Raw genomic sequence first — 6,874 nt, forward strand, 5'->3', positions numbered from 1 at the left:
CCAGGCGTTTAACGCCATGATTAGCACTCAGAGGGCATTTACATGCCAGAATAGTGCAGGGATGAGAAATCTTTGATACCTCAGGATCTGTGGACCCCACAGGATCCCCACCTACATCAACTCACTCTCTCTTCTTCACACCTTCCCATAACACCCTTCCTTAAATACCCTTCACCAATCACCTCCATCTCTCTTCCCCATCACCTCTTCACCACTCACATCCACCCACTCTTCCCCAAAAACCCCACCTACCCCACCATTCAAAATTCAAAAACTTTTCCTCCCAACCCAACCCTCACATACGAACACCCCTCTCTTCCACTCCTATATAAACCCCTCATCACTCCTTCATTTTCACACATCATATACATTTTCCCCTCCTTGGCCGAAACTTTCTTCACCCTCATTCTCTTCTATTTCTTCTTCTTCTCTGTCCTTCTTTCTTCCTTTGCTCGAGGACGAGCAAACCTTTTAAGTTTGATATGGGAAAAGTATTTCTTTTTGTGTTTTTATAACCATTTATGGTACCTAAGGCCGGAGAAACCTCTAGAAAGAGGAAAGGGAAGGCAAAAGCTTCTACCTCTGAGTCATGGGAGATGGAGAGATTCATCTCAAAGGTCCATCAAGACCACTTCTATGAAGTTGTGGCCAAGAAGAAGGTAATCCCTGAGGTCCCTTTCATGCTCAAAAGGAATGAGTATCCAAAGATCCGACATGAGATTCGAAAAAGAGGTTGGGAAGTTCTCACCAACCCCATTCAATAAGTCGAAATCTTAATGGTTCAAGAGTTCTATGCTAATGCATGGATCACCAAAAACCATGATCAAGGTGTGAACCCAAACCCAAAGAATTGGCTTACAATGGTTTGAGAGAAATACTTAGATTTCAGTCCGGAAAATATAAGGTTGGCATTCAACTTGATAATGATACAAGGAGATGCACGCCCCTACACTAGAAGGGTCAACTTTTATCAAAGGTTGGACCAAGTCCTCATGGACATATATGTGGAAGGAGCCCAGTGGAAAAGAGACTCCAAAGGCAAGCCGGTTCAATTGAGAAGACATGACCTTAAACCCGTGGCTAGAGGATGGTTGGAATTCATCCAACACTCCATCATTCCTACTAGCAACCGATCCGAAGTGACTGTAGATCGGGCTATCATGATCCATAGCATCATGATTAGAGAGGAAGTGGAAGTTCATGAGATCATACCTCTAGAACTGTACAAAGTGGCTAACAAGCCCTCCACTTTGGCAAGGTTAGCCTTTCTTCATCTCATTTGTCACCTATGCAGTTTAGCTGGAATTGTCATAGAGGAAGACATCCTCAATGAAGAGGACAAGCCCATCACTAAAAGAGGATGGAGCAAATAAGATAGCCCACTCACGGACCTCAACAAGAGCATGAGGAAGTCCCTCATCAAGAAATTTCTAAGATGATTCAAGGGATGCATTTTTCTCCACACAACTATTGGGAGCAACTCAACACCTTTTTGGGAGATTTGAGTTCCAATATAGAGCAACTAAAGATGGAGCACCAAGAGTACTCCATTATTCTCCATGAAATTAGAGAGGAGCGAATAGCCATGAGGGAAGAGCAACAAAAGTAAGGAAGAAACATAGAGGAGCTCAAGCGTTCCAGTGGATCTTCAAAAGGAAGAACTAGCCACCATCACTAAGGTGGACCCATTCTTTGATTTCCTTGTTCTTATCTTTTTATTTTTCGATTTTTATGCTTTATGTTTGTCTATATTTATGTCTTTATTACATGATCATTAGTGTCTATGTTTGTCTATGTTTGTCTATGTTTATGTCTTTAGTCCAATTATTTTGATGTGGTGGCAATAATTGTTATTTTCTGAATGAATGCTTGAACAGTGCATATTTTTTATAGTGAAGTTTATTGAATGTTAAAATTATTGGCTCTTGAAAGAATGATGAACAAAGAGAAATGTTATTGATAATCTGAAAAATTATAAAATTGATTCTTGAAGCAAGAAAAAGAAGTGAATAACAAAGCTTACGAAAAAAATGGCGAAAAAGAAAAAGAAAAAGCAAGCGGAAAAAGCCAATAGCCCTTTAGACCAAAAGGCAAGGGTAAAAGGGATCCAAGGCTTTGAGCATTAATGGATAGGAGGACCCAAAGGAATAAAATCCTGACCTAAGCGGCTAAATCAAGCTGTCCCTAACCATGTGCTTGTGTCATGAAGGTCCAAGTGAAAAGCTTGAGACTGAGTGGTTAAACTCGTGATCCAAAACAGAAAGAGTGTGATTAAGAACTCTGGACACCTCTAACTGGGGACTTTAGCAAAACTGAGTCACAATCTGAAAAGGTTCACCTAGTTATGTGTCTGTGGCATTTATGTATCCGGTAGTAATACTGGAAAACAAAGTACTTAGGGTCACGGCCAAGACTCATAAAGTAGATGTGTTCAAGAATCAATATACTGAACTAGGAGAATCAATAACACTATCTAAATTCTGAGTTCCTAATGGATGCAAATCATTCTGAACTTCAAAGGATAAAGTGAGATGCCAAAACTGTTCAGAGGCAAAAAGCTACTAGCCCCGCTCATCTAATTGGGACTAAGTTTCATTGATATTTTGAGATTTATTGCATATTCTCTTCTTTTTATCCTATTTTGTTTTCAGTTGCTTGGGGACAAGCAACAATTTAAGTTTGGTGTTGTGATGAGCGGATAATTTATACGCTTTTTGGCATTGTTTTTACATAGTTTTTAGTATGATTTAGTTAGTTTTTAGTATATACTTATTAGTTTTTATGAAAAAATCACATTTTTGGACTTTACAATGAGTTTATGTATTTTTCTGTGATTTCAGGTATTTTTTGGCTGAAATTGAGGGACCTGAGCAAAAATCTGATTCAGAGGCTGAAAAAGGACTGAGGATGCTGTTGGATGCTGACCTCCCTACACTCAAAGGGGATTTTCTGGAGCTACAGAAGCTCAATTGGTGCGCTCTCAATTGCGTTCGAATTTAGACATCTTGAGCTTTCCAAAAATATATAATAGTCCATACTTTGCCTGAGATTTGATGGCTCAAATTGGCGTCAAAATGTAGGTCAGAGACCCTTTTCTGGCGTTAAACGCCAGAACTGGCATAAAAGCTGGAGTTAAATGCCCAAACTGGCACCAGAGTTGGCGTTTAACTCCAAGAAAAGCCTATGCACGTGAAAGCTTCAATGCTCAGCCCAAGCACATACCAAGTGGGCCCCGGAAGTGAATTTCTGTACTATCTACCTTAGTTACTCTTTTTTGTAACCCTAGCTACTAGTTTTAGTATAAATATTACTTTTTCTCATTGTATTAGACATCTTGGTTATTCTGGTTCCCCCTTGGGGCCAAAACCAATGAACACCCTTATCACTTATGTATTTTCAACGGTGGAGTTTCTACACCTCGTAAATTAAGGTGTGGAACTCTGCTGTTCCTCATGAATTAATGCAATTACTACTGTTTTCTATTCAATTCAAGCTTATTCTTGTTCTAAGATATTCATTCACACTTCAACATGATGAATGTGATGATCAAGTGACACTCATCACCATTCTCACTTATGAACGCGTGCCTGACAACCACTTCCGTTCTACCTGAAAACAAGCTTGAATGTATATCTCTTGGCCTCCTGGTCCACGATGCATGGTTGCCTCTCCTGACAACAGAGCCTTCCATTCTATGAGACCAGAGTCTTCATGGTATAAGTTAGAATCAATCAGCAGCATTCTTGAGATACGGAAAGTCTAAACCTTGTCTGTGGTATTCCGAGTAGGATCTGGGATGGGATGACTGTGACGAACTTCAAACTCGCGAGTGCTGGGCGCAGTGACAGTGCGCAAAAGGATCATTGGATCTTATTCCGACACGATCGAGAACCGACAGATGATTAGTCCTACGTAACCCGTAGTCGGACCATTTTCACTGAGAGGACGGACGGTAGCCATTTACAACGGTGATTCCCCAACATACAGCTTGCCATGGAAAGGAGTACGCATGACTGGATGATAGCAGTAGGAAAACAGGGATTCAAAAGAAACAAAGCATCTCCATACGCTTATCTGAAATTCCTACCAATGAATTACATAAGTATCTCTATCCTATTTTGTGTTTTATCTATCTTTTAATTATCAAAACCCCTTAACCATTTGAATCTGCCTGACTGAGATTTACAAGATGACCATAGCTTGCTTCAAGCCGACAATTTCCGTAGGATCAACCCTTACTCACGTAAGGTATTACTTGGACGACCCAGTGCACTTGCTGGTTAGCTACGCGGAGTTGTGAAGAAAGTGTGTAAGATCACAATTTCGTGTACCAATCTTTCTCAATAAACTCACTCTGACACCACTCTAAAACCGAGTGCAGCACGCTCATGAGGGAATTTCATTCTTTATTAAATATATATATTTGCTAGAGAAGCTTCGCTGAGCCAATTAACTCATTTATCACTAAACAATGTTACCAGCTGACCAATTAAGACTTTTCAAATACACATTAAAAGGACCAAATGGTAATTTTTTATTTTGATAAATGACAAATATAACGGGTTGACATGTCCGTACTGAGAACATTGATGTTCCAATCAAGCACAGTGGAACAGGTGATAATTTTCCATAATTATATACATATAGGAATCTTGAAATACTCGAAATGTACTCCATTAGGGCTCGTAATATATACATGAACGACTGATGAGAACGGTTTTCCTTCGTCCAACTGTTATGCTTTAAAAATTTTCCATATTTTGGGTATGATGAAATACTTAAATAAAGAAAAAAATATCTTACTAATATTAGAAATGAACGTTTATTCTGAAATACCAACTTTTTGTTTTTTAAGCAAATATTTTAAAACAAGAGAGTATTTTATAAGAAAAGTTTCAATTCTTAGAAATTTTACTTTCCTATCTCTTGTCGGGGTAGAGGAAGGCTTTCCAGTTAGCGCAAATTCTTCTCGTATGGTGTCAGTGATCTCACAATTTACGTGACGAAGAGGAGACTCTATTTTATTTATCTGTTAAACTAGGCGGTACTTGTAAAAAGACAATCTGGCGCATGAGTGTAGCCTCTAGTGCGAAATTTATATACAAGACAAGATCACCAATTGGTAGCTATTTTTTTATATGAAAAGAAATGTGGTGTTTGATGTTGAAATCGATGTCTAAAATAATTACAATGATATAATGGTGAAGGTTGTAGAAGGCTTAGAGAAGGGGGGTTGAATCTATGGCCTTCTTTTACTTTAATTAAATAACCCTTTAAAACAAACTTTCAATCTAAATCTGTTTGAACTGAGCAACGGAAAATTTATGAGATAATTTCATTTTGTCTCATGAATATCAAAAAACAGAATAGAGCAGGGAAGAGAAAAGCTGACACTATCATGTATCCTGGTTCAGTTACCTTGTGCAATGCAACCTACATCTAGTCTCCACCACAACAGTGGTAGAATTTTCACTATAGTTAAAGTATTACATACACCAATTCCACAGGATTGACACAATACATTCACTCTCAAGTTCTAACCTAACTTGACTTGGTTATACTAATACCTAACTCTTCACTCTTAGTGCTAACCCAACTAAGAAAGGGATACCTCACTGGTACAAGATAGAAGACACAGAATCAATCTAAAGAAATCTGAAATCACTCTAGACTTTTCTCTCAAGTGTTTCTCTCTGCCTCTTTCCACTCTTAGACTTTTTCAATGACTTTCTCATTCAGCCTTTTACCTCAAGAAATTACAGAAAGATAAACATTGAAAAGAAAATTACAATCTGTAAAAACATGAAAGAGATTGATGCTTCAACAGCCTCTTTGCTATGTGATGAACCAGATTTGCTTGCCTCTGATTTAGTTCCTCATTCTGGCGGAATGCCCCATTGACTAGGAAGCACTGTCCAAGTTGATGAACTTCTTCAGAGAAATCTTCTCAGAACACAACCTCAAAAACACTTATTCTCTCTCCTTGGCTTCTGAATGATGAAAAAATCTTCTTTTGTATCCCCTTGCATGTTGTTGAGTTGCTCTCTCCTAGGTCAACTCCCGAGCTGTGTACTTCACTAACTTACCATACCACTTTTTCAAGTTAATCCCAAAATAGAAGTTTGAGTCTGATTTTCTCTTGCTTGACCGAAAGCTTCAGGGAAGCAAAGAGAAACAATCTTTCAATGGTAAACCAGATCTGAGCCATTAAAATACTACTTGGTCTCCAAGACACAATATTGGCCTTTGATTCACAGTAGTGTTCATCAGAGATCATCTTTTCCATGTATCCCAAATTGGATTGGCAGAAAGTTAAAGATGAAGAGAAGAAAATAAAATGCATGTAGAAGGATATGTGTAATTAGATGTGGGTGATTAGACCTTTGCCTTTCTAGCTTAATCCTTCTCTTTCTAGCTTAATCCTTCTCTTTCTTTCTTTTTTGGTGAACAACTTAGAAACTAAGCTTTCTCTCTCTTTCTCTGAGTTCTGACCGAAGAGGAAAAATGTGAACGTTGTTTTTGGTGAAAGCAACTTGGAGGAATCAACTTTGAGTGATCAATTCGGGCTTGGGTCGGTTATGATTCATTCAGTCCGTTTGATTTCTTTGCCCCATCTGATTCTATTGCTTTGATTCCTTTGGGCTGTTATTGTTTTGTAGCCAACCAGCCTTGGTTTTATTTTCCATCCAATTGGACTGCTGCTTTGTTTTTCTTTGGCCTGCAACACTTAATCAAATTCAATTAAAAATTAATTGGGTGTTTAACCCACTAAAAATAATGTTTGTCATCATCAAATTAATTTAGTTAATTTCTTAACTCAACAAATAGATTTTTTATTTTAATAAATAAATTAATTATAATAATTACTGAAATA

The sequence above is a fragment of the Arachis hypogaea genome, chromosome 1, assembly GCF_003086295.3.
Source record: "Arachis hypogaea cultivar Tifrunner chromosome 1, arahy.Tifrunner.gnm2.J5K5, whole genome shotgun sequence".
NCBI classification, from domain to species: domain Eukaryota; kingdom Viridiplantae; phylum Streptophyta; class Magnoliopsida; order Fabales; family Fabaceae; genus Arachis; species Arachis hypogaea.